Source organism: Falco cherrug, chromosome 7 (assembly GCF_023634085.1).
Source record: "Falco cherrug isolate bFalChe1 chromosome 7, bFalChe1.pri, whole genome shotgun sequence".
Taxonomy (NCBI): domain Eukaryota; kingdom Metazoa; phylum Chordata; class Aves; order Falconiformes; family Falconidae; genus Falco; species Falco cherrug.
Window position 1 is genome coordinate 52,165,676 of NC_073703.1, and position 24,444 is coordinate 52,190,119.

At 45.2% G+C, this 24,444-nt stretch overlaps 1 protein-coding gene across 8 annotated transcripts in view; it reads right to left on the minus strand.

Moving 5' to 3' along the window:
* Positions 1–24,020, minus strand: part of SUSD6 (sushi domain containing 6) — an 86,342-nt gene extending 62,322 nt beyond the window's left edge. For 3 of the 8 annotated variants that reach the window (XM_055715685.1, XM_055715684.1, XM_055715680.1), the window contains exons 1-2: positions 23,841–24,020; positions 16,488–16,574 (exon numbers count right to left, since the gene is read on the minus strand). The gene's annotated coding sequence lies outside the window, so the exon portion shown is untranslated. Of the gene's footprint in view, positions 1–8,463; positions 8,482–16,487; positions 16,575–22,431; positions 22,531–22,954; positions 23,235–23,255; positions 23,739–23,840 lie in introns of those variants that run through there. The other 5 variants (XM_055715682.1, XM_055715681.1, XM_027808117.2 and 2 more) reach the window with 5 other exon arrangements.
* Positions 24,021–24,444: the final 424 nt, after the last annotated feature.

The following is a 24,444-nucleotide window of genomic DNA, read 5'->3' on the forward strand; positions in this document are numbered from 1 at the left end:
GGAAGGGTTCTGGCTTACCACCAGCTGGGTAATACAATTATGTTGATTTGAGAAGTGTTAGGCCCCTCCCCAGCAATGCTTGGCTTACTCTCCTCACAAGTAGCCAGTAGACTTCAGGCAAGCCTGTCATTTCACTAGAAACAAGTTGGAGAAGGCGAGACTTTAAGTAGCATAAACACGGGCAATAAAGGCTGCAGCTGCCACAGATCTATCTGGTCTGTTTTCTTTCGTTTGAGTGCTGAGATACATTTTCTGAAATAATTGACAGCCATATGCTTCCTTACAGCAGGCTCTCCTGTGCCTTACATGGAAAACATTTATTCTAAGACACACAGGAAGAAAAGGTTAGATCAGATTTTAGTTGTGGGATCTTTTCATGCTGTGCAATAAAAAGCCCACTGACCTCATACTGCTTCTTCCCCCGCTGCATGCACTTCCCTCATCCACTCATCCAATGAAAGCCTCTTGGATGAAACATCATTTCTTATCCCCTTCTCTTTAGCACATGTTTTTTAACATCTTTTTTCATACATAACAGCTAGCTGTTGTGACTCACTGCGGAAATCATTGCAAGGGAAGAGATGCAGACAGGAAGCCTGAAGCACATGCCAAAGGATAAACTTTTGCTTCAGACAGGTATGTCACTAGGCAAGAAAAGCCCTTGACAAGCACTTCTTGCCTCATCAGCATTTGCAGGGCAAAAGGAGGCAGAAATCGGAGCCTAGGAATCAGACCACACTGTGCTAGGTGCTGTATAAACACAGAACAAAAACAACCAATGCTACAACGATATCCTGAGCTACCATCTCACGGAGAGAAACCACCTCTAATCTGAGCCACAACTGGTTCCTTGTCATCTTACTCTGACAGCAGGTTCTTGCTGTGTAACACCCAAAGAAATCCAGAGCTATTTAGTCTACTGCAAACATGCAATAAAATCTGCACCATGCCTGTTCTTAATGCTTTCTTTGTTCATTACAGTGGATTCAGAAGATTGAAAAGGAAATTAAAAGGTCACTCAGATACACGAGCTATTTCAATCCCAGAACATGCCAATAATTTGGCTCAGAAGCAGGAATCAAAGAGCAAGACTGCTTGGAAACAGGCCTCCCTCAAATTCTTAACATTAAAAATTTTAACTCCCTTTTTATTTTCATAGCTACAGTCACTGACATGAGCTTGATACTCACTAATTTATAAAAGCAGATTTATGAAAGGAGTGAAGACTAACACTTCCCTTGTCAATGGCTCCCCTCTCCAGTTCGCAGCTCTTTCCCTCTGTCTTCAAGTCTTAACACAGTCTCACCTCTGCTTTCATTTCTTTCATTCCTTCTCAAGATTACTGCCACACCTCCTTACCCCCTCTGCACACACTCCACATGCCGCACGAAAGAGTGAGCCTTCCCTCTCCCACAGTTCCTTGTGCTATTTCCTCAGCTGAACTCATTAACAACGTCTCCAGGACTTCCCATGACTGGAAAAAATCGCCCCTGGGCATACAGGAATGAGTTTGTAAGGTTTTGAGGGCAGTTACTTTGTGCATTTTGCAAAGGTCCTGTGCGGCTGCAGCATTAGCAGTCTAGTGAGACTTGTGCAGGCACACCAGCCCCTCGACAAGGGCTGAGCTGTACTCACTTTTTGGAGCTCAGTGCAGAGATGAGCTCCATACTGGTAATGGAGGCTACATTCCTTCATGCAAGGGGTTATTCACCACCCTACAGATAGCTGCATTAGGCTTCCCTAAACAACCACAGCTGGGAGCACAGGAATCTCCTGCTCCAGGGAAAAAGGAACAAACTGGCTCCTCTCCCATGCCAGATGTACTTTCAGACAGCATGCAGGTTTTGTGGTGGGGGTTTTGGGAGGGGAAGGTGGGAGTGGAGGGTGTTTTTTGGATTATTTTAACTGTCCCCAGTTTAGTCATACCTCCTTAAGAAACAGAACCCATGCACAAGCATACATTCAGCAGCAGCTCTTGATCTCAGCGAAGGAGGGGGTGTATCTTTCAAAGCTTGATACTAAGCCAAAGCATGCCTGCAGCACAGACAATGGGGTGCTGCAAATGGCACTGGGAACTAAACTACTGAAAGCAGTGGGACAGAGAACCAAGTTCACGACATAACATCTGCAGTCATCTTGCACGCTGATCTTGTCCATTGGAGTTCAAGCTTCCCCCCCTCCCTTGTTTGTTTAAAGGTCGTACATTCTGGCAACACCTCATACCGTGGTAACTTTTGTAATACAAACAAGACCATTAAGAAGAGATCTCTGTCTCTTCTTCATGTCTTACATTTATCTGGCCTTTCTTGTGTTTTACCACCCCTAGTACAGCTGTTCCTCTGTTGATTAGGGACAAAGACGAAATCACTGCCTCCATGCATTCTTGTAACAGGCCCCAGAGGGATTCTCAGAGAACCCAAGCCTGTTCCCAAACACAGTTATCAGTGGGTTTCACTCCTGTGGTTTTGTCTTCTACTAAGAGCAGCATTAAAATTTTAGAACAATCTATCATAACTGAATAACTCTACCATTAATCTCAACATCCTCAAACACACCCTTCCTCCCTCAGGGTCCTCTAGGTTTCAGTCTCCTACACAAGCAGATGCTTAAAACAGCATGGCCCATTGACCATAGTTTGGAACTACCTGCAAGTTACAGTATTTTGCAGGTAAAGCTGCCTGCAAGACCACCTTGTCTCATTATATGTAGCAACTACAAGCCCTCACATGCTAAGCAGCACTGTACAAACACCATCACAGGTGACTTACAACCAAACAGAAAACAACCAGCCCAAGAGCACGCAGAAACAAGTCTTCCAGAAAGGACTAGTGGTTTCTAAGCACGAACGAGGTCAGCTCTATACCACTGTTTTCTTCAGTGCATGGTCTCAGGCAAGCTGCTTGCACCCCGAGATAAATCACCTCCCCAACTCTGCTTCCTTCATCACAAAGCCAGAATCTCACCTTCAGAGGCTCATGCTTTCCCCAAAGGGGAAATCAACCCACACACTGCCATAAGCCTTCCAAAGTAAAGCAAGAGACATATCAGTGGTCACAAGACCTGTGCCAGTGCCTCTTCTCAGTTATCACATTAACCAGCAAGAACAAAACGCCCACACCCACATTTTGACTGTTCCACAGTCATTTATGTATGCAGAAAGTTGGTATCTGCATTCTCTCAAAAAGCAAAGACAAAACCTAGTATTTCTTTCACCTTAAGCAATCCCATCACCGCATACCTCACTAAACTATGGAAAAGGTTTTCTTGTTACATCATGGCAGCTTCTTTGATATTAACTGCAAATCCTCCCTGCAATTCTGGAAATGTTAAAAAGAAAAAATATCTACCACCACATTCTTGCTTGACACCCTTCTTAGTAAATACATCAATACTGACATATGCTTATCTTTACACAGAAGACTAGCAGGCAGGGGAAAGGAAGAAATTTTGACCAAGGCTAGACTTAGAGGGAAAGGAGGAGTCATCTTCATCTATACCCAGAGAAGAAGCCTGCAAAACTGTTCATAACCCTGCCTGTTCCAGCTGCACGTGTGATAGAGTGAACACAGGTCAGCATGGCAGTGCGGGCTCAGCCAGCCTCTGACACTGCCTTACAGTGACAAAGCAATGTGCCCCTTCTCGCCTGAGGATTCCTAAAAATACATGAAATGAGATTTACGATTTATGAAGAGCTGAGTCAGTCTCACTAGCAATGACTGGTTTCTCCTAGTGTTGTATCAAGTGCTTCATAAACCATGCAAACAAAGACACAACAAAGAACAACTGTTTGTGGGTGCAATCCTCCAATTCCTGCATCCAGACTGTGGGATACCCTGGGCTATCTGGCACTCATGGACTTTTGTCTGTTGCAGTCCACCAATGTACGCCTACTCTCCATTACTGAACTGGAACAGCAGCTCATGAGTACACAAGAGGACAAATGACTATACTGGCAGGGAGAATATGGAAAACAACCACTTACATGCAAAAATATCCCCATTCTCTCACTAAAACAACGCTGCCCTGAAATATAAAGCAATGCGGATTTGTACAGAAGTTGCATTCCCCAGCAAAGCCAAACTACCACAAAGAAGGCGCGGTGGAACATTTCATTTTATGTTGAAGAACAAAGTGCTGAGGCCATAAGTAACACCGAAACAGAAGGAGAAACTATTTGGCTGAGCATACTGACCCAGAACGCAGGGTTTGGTTACCACCTATATACACACATGCATCAGATCCACAACGCAAGTAACATTTCATGCAGCCCCCACTTTATTTGTAGTTTAGAAATTCAGGGCAATAACCTGGAACACTGGAGCTGAACACCATTACAGCCCACTGCAGACAGGCTAGAAAGAAAACAGAGAATTTTTATAACAAAGCAAAACACAGCAAGAGAGGAACACCTGCCACTCTTACCAGGAATACCATATGGTCATTATCTGAGGTATGGAGAATGAGTTAATTCATATTTAAAAGCAAAAGTAACAGGTCACTCCTTCCAAGATAAGAGGGAAAAAATGCCTGTTCCCTTGTCCCAGGCCCATCAGCCCCAGCTTAGGCTTGGCTTTCTGAAGAACTGGTGCTGCCAGTATTCTGGCCCAGACAGTCAAGCTTAGAGCACTTTTTATGACAGGATGCCCGAATGAAGAGAATGAGAACAAACCTGCATAAGTTTTGCTTAGCCCTAACACAAGCCTGGTTATCCACAACCCAGTCAGAGCTGCAAGAATGAAAGACCAGTTTTGTCACCAGCAGATTACAGTAACACTCTGGAGCTCTGAGACACCTGGCAACTGTAAGCATAGTTAGTGCTGTAAATCTCAACTGCTACTGTGATAACAGCTTCAATTCCTGAAAGCCCTGCCCCAAACTTCAACCAACACAGCTGGTTCAGAGCAGAGAACCCAAGCACACATCCTTGTTCAACATGACACCACACTGTCCTGGTTTCAGCTGGGACAGGGTTAATTTTCTTCTTCATAGCTGGCGCAGTGATGTGGTTTGGATTTGGTGTAAGAACAAGGCTGATAGCACACTGACGGGTTTGGTTGTTGCTACGTAATGGTTATACTAAATCAAGGGCCCTTCAGTTTCTTGGGCCCTGCCAGCAAGAGGGCCGGAGGGGCACACGAAACTGGGAGGGGACACAGCCAGGACAGCTGACCTGAACTGCCAAAGGGATATTCCATACCATAAAACATCATGCTGAGTATATGCTGGGGGAAGGAGGAGTGGGGGGGACACACACTCGGCATTATGGCGTTTGTCTTCCAAAGTAACTATTATGCATACTGGGGCCTGACTTTCCTGGAGGTGGCTGAACACCTGCCTGCCAATGGAAAGTGGTGGATGAATGCCTTGTTTTGCTTTGCTTGCGTGCACAGCTTTTGCTTTACCTTTTGAACTGTCTTTATCTCAACCCACGAGTTTTCCCACTTTTACTCTCCCAATCCTCTCCCCCATCCCATTGTGAGAGGAATGGGCAAGTAGTTGCACGGTGCTTCGTTGCCAGCCAGGGTTAAACCATGACACAGACACATGGCAGCAACATTTTCTAGTATCTTGCAGAACACGGGCACACTAGCTGAGAAAGCTTCTACTTCAGCAGTGCTACCCCACACATAGGTCTGCCATGCAGCGAAGTTATAAGGCAAGAGGGGCAATTTTAATGCATCCTCATTACCTCTTAAAGAAAACCAACAGATCAATAAGGTCTTTTTCTATTTGAGCACCTGTTGCTGGGTATCATTTAGTTGTGAAAGTCTTGCATCAGGAGATAAGACCCATGATACCAGCAAAATCTTCAACAGCTTTCAAGACATAGCACACAAGTTAATTCACCTATTGTAAGAGTACCTCAGTCCCAACAAGGTCTTGTCATATTTGCCGATTCTTCATTCTTCCCAAACCTGAAACCACACTTACTCTCTGCAATTCAAGTATTCACTTTGTCAGTTGAGTTTTCATTGCAAGAGACTGACAGCAAAAAGGATTAGAAGGATTTTGCAGCAGCGCTGAGCAGCCTAAGCCACAAAGAGAACACAGTATAAAACCCTACTCTGACAATCAGGTGCCAGGAGTAAATAAAATAGAAAATGACAGGCCAGATGAAGTAGTGCCAGCATTACTTCCCAGATTCATCCAGGTCACAACATGTCTCAGCTTCCCCTCTCCATCCCTTTAAAAACTCCAGTCTGAGTCCAGGCATACTATTGCCCTAACCACACATCTCACTTTGTATTCACTCTCTGCCTGTGGAAAGGAATTCAGGCAAGAAACCCAGAGAGGAACACTCCTACACACAGAGCAATCCACAAGTGTCTCCAACAGAGCCAAGCGTTTGCTTACAGGAAGACAAAAAGGCAGCCTCCCAGGTACCTGGTGTATAGCTCTCATGTGGAATTCAAGCCCACTGCTGAGACAGCAAGGCTTTTTCAGCCTCCTCACAAGCAGTAAAGGGAAAGGGAAAAGCAATGCAGCACTGAAGAGCGACAGACAGCAACTGTCTAGTTAACAGCCTCACAGCCAGGAAGTGCCAGAGGGAAAGAGAGATGCAATTATCTGAATTTTTAGGTATTGCCAGGCCAAGTATTTAGTAAGAGAGGTGGCTAGCAGTCTCATCTTAGGACCAGAAACTCCATCCTTATGCTTATAAAAGCCAGCTTTTGCTAAATTTGTAGGAGAAGTGTCATTTTCTTCCATGTTTTGCCCTCCTTATAGATGTCTTTTACTGATGATCTTACTACAAAAGGATACACTTCACACCAGAGAGCAGCAGAAACAATGCACTCATGTAGTCTAACAACCTCCCACAGAAGCTGAAAGCTAGATGCAGGGTTCTGACTTTAAAGCCTTCTGCAACTCGGGCTTCTGCACACAGCTTATATTATTATTATTTAAGATTCTCCATGCCACCAGGAGTTACTCCCAAATCAATTTCTAGCAAGATCTATAGTCTACATTTCTTCCATGTGAAAAGGAAGACCTATTGCCAGCAAAAGCATCACAAAATTAAATAAATTTTCAGACACAGGGAGCAATCAATAGTCTGGGAAATCAGAAAGGTTATAGCACAATTTTAAGCAAGCCAAAGGCCTCTGGGAGAGATTAAATATGGACTTCCATAACAAACATTTCTAGGCTCTTTCTTTTTGTCTGTTATCATTAACTCTGCTTGCGGCTAACAGCAATCAAACCACAGCAACCTTGTTACTGTTTTCAGAAAAGGAAGATTTCGTGGAGACAAACAAAATCCAAGCTTTTTCCAACGTGGAACTTGAGACTGCCTATCCATTTTAGGATCACCTGAATCCAGAGCTGGACACAGTGTCCCATTTTCACTCTAGGGCATAAAGCAGTGGAAGCCTGAGAAGAGGTCAGAACAGACCAGCAGTTGGGGTTACCCACACAACACAAGCACACAGGACTGCAGGAAGTAGCAGTGGCCAACTTCACTGGCAAGGAGAGACATGATTACTTCCAGCTAATAAGCAGTTAAGCTTTGCCTCAAAACACTCACTTTAATTCTAATATTTGTCGTCTACCCAGCAATTAAAGGATTCCCCCCCCCCCCCCCCAAATTAAAAGGGGATTCAGTTATTAGAGATGCCCCCAAGCTGCTCTGCCATGGTCTGAAGTTTAGACTCATGATGCTCCCTTGCACATCACCTCATACAGCACAGAGAATAAAAACAGAAGCATAGCCAAGCCTTCAAACCTGGAAGGACCAGATTTATTCTGTGGGATATCAAAATTACCATACCTATGTCAATGAGCACACTATGATCTGAAAGGAGAAAGTAACCTTTCACCCTCTAAACTTTTTCATAATCTTACACAAACAGATGCAGAGAATTTTTTCAGACAAGATAGGATTTCCCAGTTGACCAAGTCCCTTTAGGTATTCACTGCTCATTAGTCATTCAGAAATTCCAGAGCAACAGGGGTTTTTTTTGTGTTTTCTGAATACCAAGTATTTCAGCTCTCCTGCCCAATGAAGTGCTTCTGTTTGATGCAAAAGGAGGTAAGGTCTAGCCCAGTGCTACTATTCCAAGAGATCCTCAAATTTACCTTCCCCCAGAACAAAGACAAGTATCAACCTCAAACTTAGGCATTTGATCTCTCAAGCCAAAAACACAGGACAAAGTATTCTGGGGTTTTGCTCAACAGAAATTCATACAAATCTTCCTCTGTGGTATAGCTATCACTGCACATTGCATTCTAGATAAACTGAGCGGTTTATTTAATGCCCACTGCAGCAAAATGTGCACCTCTGCAGGCTGCAACACCAACAGGAACAAGACACTGCAGAGGCTACCGCTGGCTCAGCAGCAGAGACCCCTCTCTGCTTCTTTCTATCTTAAGATTTTCCACCCAAGAACAGCATTCCCACATTAAGACTTTGTTTTTCTTTCCAGGCCAAGCAGCAGCCCTGTATTCCCAAAGCGCGGCACTTACCTGAGACTGAATGTCTACATGAATAAAGACTTCTGTGTCTGGCTACAGTGACGCCAGCACCTGCCACACTGCCCTGTGCAGTACAGAAACTCGTCCTCCCTGTGGCCGCCCACGATCCCCACACGTACAAGGTCACCACCTCCCCGTGTGCCAGATGTGGCTGGCACAACCCCACACGAGCAGCTGCAAGCTTGGCAACCTTACAGCCACACACTGGGAAAACCACAGCATAATGAAGACATGTACGCCACAGTACAAGGCATGCAGCAGCCACGCGTTACACCCTACTACACTGGAAATAGTCATTAACTATGGAAGTAAATCCACATATCATTTTTACTTGATTTTTCGCTTCTGTACTTTAATTTAGCTTTTCTTGTTCCAGAACACATCAGAGAAGCTCCTCCTGAATTACAGAGGGTTACCTCTAAAACACGGGCAAGTTACCCAAGAGCAAGTCTACCCCAACAACATCTTCTCCACAGAAATACCAAGAAAGAAGAATGGCGTTTAAGAGCTTTTAATACCAAAGTGAACTGGACAGAATTTACTTAAAACTTCTTTGGCCCAAATACAGCATAAAGGCAAAAACCTATGGCCAAACAACAACTCCCATACACCCAGGGGGTACCATCAACAGCATGAGAGACTGCAGTGGTGTTTGAAAACATCATGTTTATATGGATGGAAATGTTTTATTTATTCTAAGACATATGTCCTGGAATACATGCTGTCATCAGAGGGTGAAGGAGGGTGGGAAGGGAGAGAGAAAGATTGTCACATCTGGACAGGCAAAGATGTTGCTACTTGATACAAGACAATACCTCAAGGCAAGAAATCTTCCTTCTTCCCATGTTAAACAAACACAACTCTTGAGAGGACACCTACAACCTCTTACCACTTCATCCTGGATCTAGATTCTCCAGACAGTAATAACAAAGGTCCTCAAAGCCCAGACCCCAAGAGCCAGCTGAGTATCACCCAAACATGTGGATCTGAACAGAGAGGCCTTCCCAATCCTCTTCTGAGCCTCCTGTTGTTCTCTGGCTAGTTGGGACCCAAGCTCAGCATTTCTCTTGAGGGACACTCACCTACTACATACAGCCCAAACCATTGTGTAACCCATCCAGACCCACCCCTTTCAGCCAGACCTACATAACCTGCGTGCCTGCTCTGAGCAGGAGGCTGGGTCTACAGTAGCTCTAGGGGTCCAACCTCTACTCTGACTTTCCACAACCAAAACTATTCTTTCTCACCAGGAAACTAAATGACATTGTCTCTTCCAAGAACTAGCTCCTAGACACCAAGACACTGGCAGATTGTTGCAAGGTTTGCCTTCCCAAATTTATTCAGATTATCATCTTCCTAAGAATAGTTTCACATAAAAGAAACAGGCCAGTTCAGTTTTATTGAACATTTGTATGTGGCTTTCCCCCCCCCACCTTCCTCCATCCCATGTAACTGGCCTTTAGCTGTAATCTGTGTCCCCATCTATGAACACCGCCTAGCACACTGTAGATTACATCTCCATTACAGACAGACACACAGCAAGGAAACTGATCTACCCTTAAAAACTGCACACACACCGGTGTGCAAAAATTCACATGTGGTCAAAACAAGCTCATCTAGCTTATTGTTCCATTTCCTGCTGATGCTAGAGGCTTTGATAGGCAGGAAGCATGTAGAGAAGCCCAGGCAACAACTACATAACATTCATGGCACTATACAAAGCTTGCATTAATGCTGCCTACGCTAATCATCTTTCTTAACCTCCCCTGTTTTTTTTCCTGAGAGACTAGTAGAGCCTCAGCCTCCAGACTTATCAGTCTCTGTTCTCACAGGCAACGTAAGTTAAATACCTTTCTCAGCATCCAGCTCCTGAGTAGCATGCACAGTGTCACACTCGCCAAGGGATTCCACATACTGTTTGCAATGTTCTTACTTTCCTTCCCTTCCCCAAAAAGGGTAGAAGATCTCCACAATAGTCTTTCAAATATCAGGTAGAGTGTAACAGCAATCACCTTCACAGTGCAAGTCTGAAATAGCTACTGAACTAATGGGCTCATCCCAGTATAACTTAATGAGTTAAGCCAACTTCAAAAAGCCTGCTGAAAATATCTTAGTGGCTCCTCCTTAACCTCACCCACCTCTAAAAAATTGCTTCAACTTGAAAAACAGGCTGCCTGGTATACTTACAGCAAATTCTACCATCATCACAACATTTTTGGCTCTATAGCCAAAAAGGAGACAGAAAAGAACACAAAGACAAGAAAGGCTACGATAATCATGAGTCCTAGAGAAAAAAAACCAAAACAACAAACTAGATAGGGGGTTTTTTTGTATTCCAAGCCATAAAGATCAATGTTAGATGTAAAATCAGTAATTCTATGTACTCTTTACTCTATCCATCCCATAAAATTCACCACTTGTGGGGATTAATCGAACTGAGCACCCAGCATGAGGTGCTGAAAGGCAAGAAAGCATTGCCTTCAACTTCTCAGAGCAGCTAGACAGTGCCCAGCTATATCTTCACAGAATTTAGGATACGCACATGCCCTTTTTATGACACAGCACTATATTGTCTAAACTGAATAATCTCTCTCAACAGCTTTGAGTAATACTTCAGGTAGAAACAGGGTGCAAAACTCCCCTAGGTACTGGGAGACTGTTAAACAGTTGGCATAAAAAAAGAAAAATCAATGTACACTTGAGACAGCAGAAATCAGTTATGCAGCAATTAAATGCACAATGCAGGAGGAGCATAAAATATTAGCTTGCTTCAGCAAATATGGTCGCTTGCCACCAAGTACCTCAGATGAAAAAAAAAAATTATCACATATCTCAAATTCAGCAAGGCTTGTCTGGAACAATGCTCGGACACGTGCAGCCCACACATCATCCTGTAAGAAGCACTATTTCTGACTCTCCTCCTTTTTAGTCAGCACCAACAAATGCACTAGTATAACGCTGGGAGACAGTGAAAAGACCAGGCAAAAGGTACACAGATCAACCAAAGCAACAGAGATTGACTTAAAAGGGGCAACCAAGGACTATTTTCTCAGCCATGTTGCCAGAGGTCAGAAGCGTATTAGTGCCAACTGTTAACATCCAGTGGTTCAAATGCTTCAATTCCTTCCAACTCCAGTGTTCAGGACCTTTCAAAGTCTTGCAAGTACAATATACATCATCTTTCCCACCTCCCTGTGCTACCTCAGACTTTATGCAGGGCAACCTGTTTTTACTTTAAAAAAAATACAACAAAACAAACATCCAAGTCATTCTGAAGAATCTGGGTGTTTCCTGTAAATCATTTAAAACAAAAACCAGCAGCACTGGCAAATTCCAACCTATTCTGTATCAGGCCTATCTTCAGGAGACTCATCTCTCAAACAGGAGATTTGCTGTAGCGAGTTGTTTCTCAGATGAGTATTTCATATTGATGAGTTCATGCCAGGCTCTCGCTACCATAGAATTGCCACTCTACCAACACAAAGGCAAGTCCCTGCCCCAAAAGTTACATATCCATAGCTCTGATGCTCATTACAAATACCTGTCTTTTTTGGGGACTCTTACAACAGATTTGCTGAACTAGAGAAGACTGCTCACTGTCATGAACTGCAGAGCCCTTCCTGCTGGAAAGGCAAAGAGAAAAGAGGATTTCAGCAAGTGAGATAAGCCAGTCATGCTGCAAGTTTCTTTGAACAGCCACAGTAAAGACACTGTTAACACCCACTCCCCCAGACATGCTTTCATTTTCACCTGAAGGACCCATCCTTGAAAAGAAGTACCTCAATCTATACATCCCACAGGAACCCAGCCTGCCTTACTGCAACTCCTGCTTAAGCAGCATATGGTCACAGCCTGATCCTCTACTATAGTCAGAGGGGAAACAGCACCTGCAGGTAGTGCTGGGTTCCAACCTGCCACTCCAAGGTTAGGTGAGATACCTTATTACCAGCTAGTTTGACCCAAGCACTCCCCAAAATGCTAAGCTCTACCCATAAACACAACTAGCTGTTAAGGTAATAGAGCCAGAGGGGAATCAGCCAGGAAGCACAACGCTATGGAGGGGAATCTTCTTCCCAAATCTCACACACAGCAAGTTATCACATCAAAAGTCAAAGACCTTTTTTGCTATGTGTTAGTTGATGACTAAGCTATACTGATTAAAAACTCTAACTTTACAATTAAGGGATAAATATAGATGAAAAATTAAAATCAAGTGTCTGCTCCACAAAATGTTGGGACGAAGCAAGAAGAAGAAATTGCCATAGCTTAAATGGAAAAATATACTGTCTTCAGGGTATGGTGGCCACTGAAAACCTGTCTTCCTTACTCTCTACAACAGATCAAATCAGAGAGTCCTAAGGGTTAAGCTGGTCTTCAAGTTACCTTAAAATAAACACCAAAAACCCCCACTAAAAGCCAAACCCAGTCACCTACAATCTAAACCTTCAGTTCATACATAAAGAAACAGGCAGAGGAAGTCCCCTTTGGCTTCCTATCAGTGGAACAGAAAGAAAATATTTGGAGAGAAAAACATACCAATTTTGAATAGTCTGTACTGTTTCCTTTTTAATATCAACAATGCCACATGACCCTGGAGTTTCACACTACAGCACATCCATTGACAAGGAAAAACTAACCTGGACGAAAAAAAAAATAATTTCAAAATATACACAAAGTAGAAGCCCCAGTGTATATTAAGGGATACAGGTCTGTCCTGGTTTCAGCTGGGACAGGGTTAATTTTCTTCTTCATAGCTGGCGCAGTGATGTGGTTTGGATTTGGTGTAAGAACAAGGCTGATAGCACACTGACGGGTTTGGTTGTTGCTACGTAATGGTTATACTAAATCAAGGGCCCTTCAGTTTCTTGGGCCCTGCCAGCAAGAGGGCCGGAGGGGCACAAGAAACTGGGAGGGGACACAGCCAGGACAGCTGACCTGAACTGCCAAAGGGATATTCCATACCATAAAACATCATGCTGAGTATATGCTGGGGGAAGGAGGAGTGGGGGGGACACACACTCGGCATTATGGCGTTTGTCTTCCAAAGTAACTATTATGCATACTGGGGCCTGACTTTCCTGGAGGTGGCTGAACACCTGCCTGCCAATGGAAAGTGGTGGATGAATGCCTTGTTTTGCTTTGCTTGCGTGCACAGCTTTTGCTTTACCTTTTGAACTGTCTTTATCTCAACCCACGAGTTTTCCCACTTTTACTCTTCCCATCCTCTCCCCGATCCCACTGAGGGGGACTGAGTAAGCGGTGGCGTGGGGCTTAGTCACAGGCCAGGGTTAAACCACGACAAGGTGAACACTGGCCAACCCCAGAGCAGACAGACACCACTCTTACAGCACTTGGGTTTAGGCTTTCCAGGTTACAATGGTTCAAGACGACAACAGGGGAAAAGATCAGCACAGGTTAGAGAGCATTCAAGGCTATATGGAAAGCTTTGCACAGCTGTTCAGAAATGCTTCTGCCATCTTCCCTCTGTTCTCACTTCACAGGATAAAAATAATGGGGAAGAGGAATCCTGTGTTCTGTACTGTAACTTGTCTGCAGTCTTTCTCTCACACACACACACTTCGTTTCGGGATAATTGTTTCAAATCATAAAGATAAGCAGGATGTTAAAGTGACAGAATATGAACAACTAAGTACAGGGCACACATTCGCAGGAAATGCCCTGCATACGTCAATCAAGAGTGAAAAAAAAAAGATAAAAGCAACACCACATATGCCTTCCAGTTTTTATTTTCCAGTCATAAAAGCAGTCACCACCCTGAAAATGAGCATTGTATGAGATTTAACAACTGTTAGGTTAATAGTGCTAAGCAAAGGCAGTTATGCCTAGCCCATCATTTTACCCATGTAAAATGTGTCACGCTGCATCTGTTACTGATCTCTCCAGGATACTCTCAACAGTAACAGCCTTAAAAAACAACTGCTGTTTGGAAGTGCTGAAAAACCCTTTCCCACAGCTAATGCTCCCACACAGGTTTGCATCAAGGAGCCATGCTGGATTACTTTCGTAACACACACTCCACATCCGTGCATAATCACTAGCAAAACACACTTTGTATCAGTCTTCTCAGATGGGTATCTTCTGATAGAGCCTTTCTCCCTCCACCCCAGTACCTTTTTGCACACTTTTTTGAGCTCAGCTTATGTAGACGTTATGTCTATATAGCCAAAAATTGCACAGTTTGCAAAGAGACCAAGTTTTTCTACCATCACTTTTTGAATTCTGCATTAGGGAAAAACACTCTCAATGAAAATGAAACACTATGAAAGCATTGCACTGATATGCACATACTAGCTGCATAGACACTCAGTCAATCTCTGTCTTCTAGGAAAGATATTTAACTTGTCTAAAGCCTTCCTATGTCTCTGTTCTGTACTGATACCAAAAAGGGTCCCAAACCACGCTGCAGAGATAACATCTTGTATCAACAGACCACAAACTCCCTTACAAATTCATCACAAGGGCAGCTCAGCCAGACTCAGGACAGATTATCCATCAAGGATTGCCACCATCTATCCTCAGTGAACACATTACCATAAACCAAACAGCTATACTTTGAGACCTGCATTTAGAAGCACAAGGATGAGCTTCTCACCACCTTCATAATGCCAAGGAAAAGCTAAAGAGCCTACCTTGGCATACTTCTCTCCCCTTCCCTTCTTGATCTGCAAGACTTTTTTTCTGGTTTTTTGTTGTTGTTGTTTTTTGGTTTGGTTTGGTTGGTTTTTTTAGCAGCTTTGTCTGGTGCGATCATTTCACAAGAGCTCTTCGGACTGCTGACCAAAAAATAGTCTCTTTAAGAGTATTTAAAAGCATCTGAGAAACAGTATTTGTTTGCTCTGGCCAAGGAAGGAGGAAAGAGGAGACAGAAGGAAAAATACCTTTCAAGTATCAGGTACATGCAAGACTCACATTCTTTGCCAACTACAGCTACATGCCAACTTTGCATACTTACATGTCCCAACATGTAACAAAAGATGCCCCTATGTTCAAGTCTAATGTGACTTGCATCAACAAGTAGTTATTTTTTTATTTAATGATACAAAAAAAAAATCACACATATGCATCAAGATATCTACTTAATTAAACTGTGCAAGTACCACTAAGGACCAGCCCCCAAAAAATATCTCAAAAGGCTTAAATGAGCACTCCTAATAAGATCGCCTCAAAACTCAAGTCTTTGCATTCAAGGTAGCAGTTGCAGGAAACAACAACAGGCCTGCACAGCAAGAACAGTGGTAGCAAAAGAGCTTAATGGCTTATCACTACTAGAAACATCTGAGGGGAAGAAGGCGTAATCAGAGGAATTATCCCTATTCTGACTAGCATCAGAACAAAGGCTCACATTAGTTCGTCAGCACTAGGACTCCCCTAGAGCACTGGATAATAACCTTGTTGAAAGCATTAGAGGGATTCCCCCCTGCCCATCCCTTCTCTAAGGGAGATAAAAGGGCGAGGTCCAAAAAACAGCTTTATGTTTAGTTCTTTGAAAGACATATCCAGGTACTTTCTTACCACTAAAACATAAAATACACAAGTAAGATCATTCTGTGATAGGTTTCCAAAGGTAACATTTGGGAGCAGGTATGGGGAAAAAAAAAAAAAAAAAAAAAAAAAAAAAAGACCAAAACACAAAACATTTTCTGTTCAAGAGAAAAGGTCAGATAGCACAGGTGGTACAGCAAAACCAGGGAGTGGCAAGGGTGTGAAGAGTGCAGGGAAACAGTTTGTGGTACCTGAACTCCACAAAAATCACACTAACAGGTGTCAGGGAGAATGCTGAGGCATGGCTACAAAGGAATCAGACCCTAAGAATGTTTTATAACACCAGCTTTCGAAAAAGAAAGTAATGCTAACAGTTAAGTGGCTGTCTCACTGCAAGAGGAGAGCACACTCTGACTTTAGTCTACAGAAAAGTCATGGCATCTGGACAAAATACAGGTTTAAACAGCAAGGAGTCAGGAAAAACAAAGTAACAGCATTAGCTTTCATCTTACCTGGTGTTGACACAAGCTGGCATACAATGGTTGTCAAGTTAGTATGATGAAAGCGATGATTCAGTGACAATAAGTTGATTCACGCACCTAGGAACGCACAAAAAAAATAGACTATTAGCTGTGTGTACAGAGGGGATAAGAACGGCACTCTGGCACAGAAGGCTGAGGGGTAGAAGGAGCTCTATTACATTTTCAGGACACAAGCAGACAGCTATGCTTCAGGTACAGACACTACTCCCAAAATTCAGATCCGGGTTTGAGATATACTGCACAAGTTACTCGAAAACAAAGATTATTCAAAACTAACCTTGCAAATTCAATTTAAAAATCTCAAGTGTAAGAAGAGAACGATGGCAGTTTCAAGCATAGCAGAGTACTACTGAAAAAGTTTTTCAGTAGCGCTTAAGCTTTGGGGTTTTGGGTTTTTGTTTGGTTGGTTTTTTTCCAAACAGGACAGAACCTTCTGGGAAGTTACCTGAAGTTACACAGATCAGACACGCACATACACTTCCACCAAAAAAAAAAAACCAAAACAACCCTCTAGTGATCACAAATAGCACATACTTCCCAAAAAAGCATAGGAGAAAGGAAATTTACTTTTATGACACCAAAAAACCCCACAGGTACATTTCAATGCCTCTTATCCCCACACACCCCCTTTTTATTCAGTATTAATACTAAAAATCGCAAGACTTAAAAAGAAAAGATGGTTATTAATAAAAGTAATCTCCACTTCGGAAAGCACAGCAACCAACTGAGAACTGGGCAAACTGGTCATCCAAAAGCGAAAGTAAAAGCTTTGCTGCTGAAAGGAATTTTTGTCTAGCCTGCTTAAAGATCTCCTTTGTTGTTAAACATTTCATTGTCACATTTAAATGTCAGCTTTTTGAGTCTCAGAAGTGTGCAAGCCCTGTGAGACAGCAGCCCAGAAACAGACTTGAGATGGAGGTTCTCACAGCTAATGAAATTAAAGTAAACCTAGCAAAGTCCTCTCCATATCTCTTGTTCAACTTAAATAATCATACGCTTACCAAAAGACACAACCCCTGATCATACAACCCTGCTCCCTATAACCATGAAGTGGTTTTTAATGGATCTCTGTTAGTATGCTTGTAAGGCTTCATAGCCCTCGCTCACGAAGCCAGGGCAAAGCCTGCAATGAGTCTCACACTTCAGTTTATAAAGACGTACTACACAATTTTCCTAAGGGCTAAACTGGAGCCTCCCTTTCCTGAAGCAAGCGGCATGCCCTTCTTGGACTTTCAAAAGGAGCGAGGGGCCCTGGGCAAGGAGCTGGGTTTAAAGCTTTCAGGATGATCTCACATATGGCCACTGGGTCACCAGTGGCATATGCGGCAGCAGATGGAGAAGTGAAGCTTTCATACCCTCTGAGCAATGCTCTGCAATTTGACACTTCTCTCGAGAAGCAGAGATGTCAATCAGCCTTTCGGGCTGGTGTTCTGGTGCAGAAGGTATTCTCCCCAGGCTCTGCACCAACACTGAAGGATAACCTATACAAGCTATTCTGGGGGCACTTTCTGTCTTAGCCTTCAAGTACAATGAATCCCCACACAGCAGAGAGCGATAACCTCCTCGCTGCACATCAGCTTTCTTTTGCCTTTTGGCTCATTAGAGAGTAACGTATTCTTATTATGCATCTTTACCTTCTCTCTACCCCTTATTTGAAGGGGATTTAATCAACATTAGGGCACCTTACTAGGTCTAACAAATAAAATGCCTTGTGCAAGGAATCAGCACAAATGGGCCCCGATACCCAAAGGAGATTTTGGCACATCCCACAATATAATTGTACTAGTGTGGGCTGCTTCAATATCTACTCCTTGAAGACTTTCCAGAAATTATTTATCATGAAAAAAAAAGAAAACCAGCAACCCAAACATCTTAAATAGGTCAGAGACATGCAAGCATTTCACTAATCTATATATTTAAAATTACACATACAAACTGTAGCTCCTTTCAAAGCAAGCTGCCTTTAACAGCTGCTGTTGAAAAGCAAGTTGCAAATTTAGCCACTGAGGTATCTTTATTTTTATATAGCACAAGAACATCACTCTCAAGCTCACTTACAGAAACTGGAGATTTGGGGTTGGGGTGTTTTTTGTTTGTCTGTTGAGCTGATTTTTGGTGTGGGTTTTGTGTTTTTTTTTTTTTTAAAAAAAACAAAACAAAACAAAAAGACTGATGTATCAACAGGATTTCCCTCTTAAAACTTATGCTCCCTTAGGAGACCTGCAGAAAGAGATCCAACTCTCCAACATAACTTCTTAACTATCTTCATACCCAAACAAGATGCAAACTCAGTTTTGATCAAGACATTCTTTCAATTCCTATTCATTTTACTACCAAACCCCATTAAGCCAACGCAGGGAAAAAACAGGAACAGCAGCAAACCACAGCAACATCTAATTACAAACCAGGAGGAAAATTAATTGAGGAAAAATGTAAACAGCTTTAAAGTTTTCAAAATGGTTCTGGAGCTTTTAAAGTGTAAGCTAAGGAAGCTACAGAGAGACACACAGCATACTGAAGTTGGTTCACTTCTGAGCATGAGGTTAAAATGGTGGCAGGTTTCAGCCTAGCAAAGTTCAAGCCATCTACAAGGAAGTCATTCCTATGGCAAGTGAGTTTACACTGCTAGATTGAAAGCCATTCTACTTTATAGCATAAATACAATAAAAGTGCTTCCAGAAGCCAGTTTCCCTTTACCGTGCTCTACCAGCTCCAAAGGCTGTACTTTACCTTGCCTACAAGGTTACTGCTGCAGAGGTGAAGACTAACCCATTCCACTTAACACTCACTTACAGCAGGAAGCAAGTTTACTGCGGGGTGGGCTGGTTGCCAGGATAGCAGTTCCCCTTGGGAACTCACCAGAGCGACATGAGACATATCAATCCTTTGCACTGTAGAGATGGTTTTCAGCGAACGCTCCACTTCAGGAGCCTGTTCAACACACAGGCAGAGAAAGCCAGAAGCTGGGGGATGAGGCAACTGAAGCAGAAGGAAAGAAGTAGGGTTTCATACCTCTAATTTCTGATCCTGCAGCTCTTTGACAGTGTGAGCTACCTCAATAAACTCTTGAATTAATACAGATATCATCAGTTTAAAATAAATAAGCAAGCAAGCAAGCAACAGACGAGGCTTCCACCGGTCTTATTAGCAGCACTAGGCTTAGTCTGAAAAGACGCTGTTTGCAGACTGCATCACAAAGTAAGCTGCGTGAGAACATGAAGCTTCCTGTGAGAGGGCACTAGCTGCCACTACTCAGTAATAAGACAAACAGCATACAAACAGTAGGTAAAAATATTTCTTGCTACATACAAAAGCTTGCTTCCTGAAATTTATAGGAAGCATTTCCACTGGTTAAACTTAAAATCAATTTTTGCAGCTGCTCAAATGAGCCTGACAGCAGAGACAAGGAAAATACTGTCTTCGTACTACAGAACAGCAAAGTCACTTACAGAGACGGACTTGCAAAGACAGAGCGCGCTTCAAAGTCACCTAGCAGTCCCTAACTGCTAATTCCTGTGCAGGGGGTTAAATAGTTACATCTGAAATAATTCCATTCGTACCCAGAATAGGTTCCTGACAGAGATCAAATATATATGATGGCATTTCATACATGATGACACTTGTCATGACAACTAGATAAACATAATTACAGGCTACCGTACTTCCGGCAAGAAAAATCTACTGTAACCAATACCACATTATGAGCAAGCATCTTTGCTACACATGGGTTGTCTTCCCTTTTCCTGTTCTAGGAAATGCCTTCATGTTTCTATTTACATACTCCTAAAGCCGAATTCAATCCCTCTCCTTCCCCCTCCCCAAGTCTTTCAGGCAAATGGGCCCAGCCCTGCCTAGTGAAAGATCTTCTCTCCCCCAGCTAAGCCTGATCAGCTGGGATCAGCTGGTTATAGCAGCGGACAAGTGGCTTAGAGGGCAGGGGAGCTGTGGCGAGTCCTTGTACCAGGCAGAGTGCACCACAGGGACATAGACTGGGAAAACGCTGGACCAAGGCTTCCAAGATACTGATCTTTCACGTAGGCATCAGCAGGCAATAGGCTCCTCTGGGAGGATCTCAGGTTCGCAAGAAGAGATGCAAATTTCAAAAGGGGAAGCAAGAAAAAAAAAAAAAAAAAAGAAGACAGCAGTACAGCAGTGGCCCTACAGACTCTTGGGTGCAGCATCAAGCCTTCCTGGACTGACAGAGGCCAGCAGCTTACATCTGTTTTCTCATGAAAGCAGACCGAACAAGACACGTATTTGGGCAGTATAGCAGTAGATGGCTGTGGTGTGAGCAAGTACACTGATAAAAAGCAGAAGTGATGCAACAGAACAGCCGCAGAAACCCAAGTTTGCAGCCAAGAGGTTGCACAGCTAAGGAGCTGAGGTTAAGACCACTGCAGACTGCTCTTACTGAGAGCTGAAACAATTCTCCAGGCAGGAATAAAATAGCTGAAAACATCCATGATCACAGGACAGAGCTAATCACATCAAAATCACTACACTACAGGCAGGAGACACATTTAGTGACTCCAGCAACCATCACTCACTGACTCCCCAAGGCAGCTCATAAGCTCAAGCAGCCATTTCGGTCCACCTTCACATGCTGCACTAAATATAAACTCTGCTGATAACTGTCTGGAAATTGTTGCAGCAGAAACATGGTGCACTGAACAACTCAAGGACATTGGGCCCTCCTCAAAGATCGTAGGTGGTCAATTTGCATGACAAGCAGAGAGAACTAAAGTCCAGATAGTTCCATGACAGAACCAAAGTCTATGCTACAGTAAGACTGTGGTTGGGAAATTTCAGCCTCCAGATCAGCAGTTTCCCAGACCCAGAGTTCACTGAAGCATATGTGCATTTAAAAAAAGCTCTTTAAAGTAAGAACATGAAAGCAGCTGGGTTTTCACAATGGCTTGTCTAGGAGGAGGTTACAGCTCCCTTGTCATGTGCTACTCTGCTCTACAATGAGGTACAACACCTAAAAGTGATAACAATTATCTCTGATTTTAAAAGCTGGTTAATTAGGTTACAGGTCTTTCAGGTACATTTCCTTCAAACCAGTGGCCCCCTAAAGAAACATTCCTTCCTACTTTCAGACAGTACTCTCTTCTCTAGTAGTCCATAAACCACTCACTTTATATAACAGGACAAGCCAATTTAAGAGGCCAAATGAAACACCAGACAAGGAAAAAAAAAAAAAAGTTATTTTCTTCTCCAAGTTTTGGTTATGGAATCATTACCAGAAACAGCACCCAAGTAAGTTACAAGGAGACAGAAGTGAGATCTGTGAAACTGCCAGTGCCACCATACTACAACACTGAAAAGAGTTACTCTCTCCACACAGAAATATACCCCCAAAGAATTCTGTGGCACAAAAGGAAGAAAAGGAGGCTGACTTACAAAGAGATTTGTGACAGACACCTGAAGAGGAGGCAGCGGATGAAATAACGATAGCTGCAAACACAAAAGCACTGATCCTTAGAGCACTGGCATTTAATATGCAAATTCTCTCTGCTTAGGCATTTTGCCTCCCTTTGATGTAAACAGACAAGTTCTAACTAGAGATGCAGACTGGGGAGAGTCCCTTTTTCCTATTATCTCAAGTATTTTTTTCTAAGCAACAGATAAGTGCTCTGAAAATAACTATATCATTTCTACTTCTGTTCAGAAGGGAAAAGAGAAAAAAGCCCACACAAAAAAAAGTATAAAAATTGTTATTATTAAAGGAGAGCGGCAATGCCTTCCCGGTTCTGACGCAGAATGCAAGTAGCAAGCTGGTGGCTGATATCTATAGCGCAGCCTAGGAGAAAAGAAAGACAAGCTGAACAAGAAACAGAAGACAGATACTCTGGAAGAGATCTGGATGTTTTGAGCTTAATCCTACCACGTAAAAAATTAAAGAGGTTACAACCTCCTCTTAAGAGCTTTTCTTCCCATTGTTCTGACCACCACTCTCCTGAACAAGCTGCACTGCTCCAGAAACCTCAGGAATTACGGTGACAATAGACTCCTGCCAAGAGAAGCACCATTACATAATAGCATTTATGGGAACACGCACAGAAAGCCACTAGGAAGCGCAACCAGGCAAGTGCAAAATCCTCTCTGCCCATCAGCTCAGTTTAGCTCTCCACCGTTCCGAAGACGACTTCAGGATATTTTTAATTTATATGTTTACTTCCTTGCGCCTCCTTCCACCCCGCAAAAATCTTCTGTTACTGTAACTACGCTGAGATCAAGCCCGTTCCCAACAACACAACCCCCTCAAGAGCGAGCCCGCTTGGAAACTACTGTGCTTGCATTAACCTGTTTTAAAGGAACACTACTAAGATGAAAAAACATACGTATCACTGTCTGCACTAAGGGAGTATATCAGAAGTAAAAACTATCTGCTATGGTATTTTTTTCATCTTTTACTCAATTTTAGGGATACTTACAAGAGTTACTGCTTTCCAGTCCCCAGAAGCCCAGCGTGGCAGTTTCTGAGTTCCAGGTTCGCCAGGGGACTGACTGGCAGCGGCCTCGTTACACACGTACGGGCCGGGCCTGAGCGCTGCCCCTGTGCAGGCAGCTGCCGGGGGAGCTCTGGCCTCTAGGCACTGTTAGGGCACCACGAGTGAGAAAGCAAGAAGAGAGCCCTAACGAACACAGAGTTTCTCGCATTAAACCATGTGCAGCAGCGCCTCGGCGAGCGCCTTCACCCCGTACACCGCTCTGCCCCTGCGCCCCTCCACGCACCCGTCAGCTCCGCTGCAGGAGGCGCAGGAGGGAGCGACGCGGGCTTCTCGCTGTTGCTCCCCGGGCTTTTAAATCCCCGAGGCTCACGCCGCGCCAGGAGGCCCCGCAAGGGCAAATACGCGCTTTGAAGATCGCGGAGCTCGGAAAACGCCCGACTCCGCTGCCGCCGCCGCCACGGCCCGAGGGACACGCAGGTACCGCAGGTGGCGTTATGCAAGAGCCGGCCGGCCCGGCGCCCACCGCCCGGGCGGGGACTGGGCTCCCGCCGCAGCCCCCAGGACAGCGGGCGCCGTCCCCCGGCCCGGTCTGCCCCCCTCTCCCCGCGGGGGCCGCTCCCCCCCACGCCCGGGGCACCGCCGCCGAGACCTTCCCCTCGGCCGCCGCCGGCCCCCGCCGCCGGCACGCACGCTGCCGGACAAGCAAGCGGCACGTCCCCCGCAGGCCGGCGACAGGCCCGGCTCCCGGCCCCGCGCCCCGGTGGAGCCAGGCCGCTGCCCCCGCCCCGCCCGCCGCCCCGGGCCCCGGCGGCCCCTCAGCAGCGCGGCCCCCGGAGCGGGCTGCGCACCCTCCCCCGCGGCGGCTCACCGGGCGGCTGGGCGGCTGGGGCAGGCCGGCACCCGGCGGGGCGGGGCGGCGCGGTGCAGCGGAAGGGGCGGCGGGGCCGCAGCGGTGGGGGCTGAAGGTCGGCGGCCGCACGCCCCGGCCGCCCCGGCGTCTCGCCCGCCCAACGCCCCGGCCGCGGCCGCCGCCCGCCAGGCCCCGCCCCGCCCCGCGCGCCGCCGGCCGGGGCACTCTGGGCGGGGCGGGCCTTAAAGGGGCCGCGCGGCGGCCGCCGGTGGCGCGGCGGGGCCGGTGGGGGGCGCTGCGGGGCTCCCGCCCGCTGCGGGTGGGAAGGCGAGCGGGGCCGAGCCGGCCCCCGCCCGCCGAGCCGCAGCGGAGCCCCGGCACCTCCACCGCAGCCAGCGTCTGCCGCCGCCGGAGGCCGGCGGGAACGCTGTAGGCCCCCGCCCCGCGGCTTGCCGCCGCACCGACACGTGGCGCCCGCGCTCGGCCCGGCACCTGGCAGCAGCCGCGGTGACCCCAGCGGGGGCCCGCTCCGGCCTCCTGCCGCTGTCCTGCCGCTCTCCTCCCGGAGCGGGAGCGGCGCCGCAGCAGCAGCAGCGCTGCCGCAACGTTCAGGTGGTCTCCT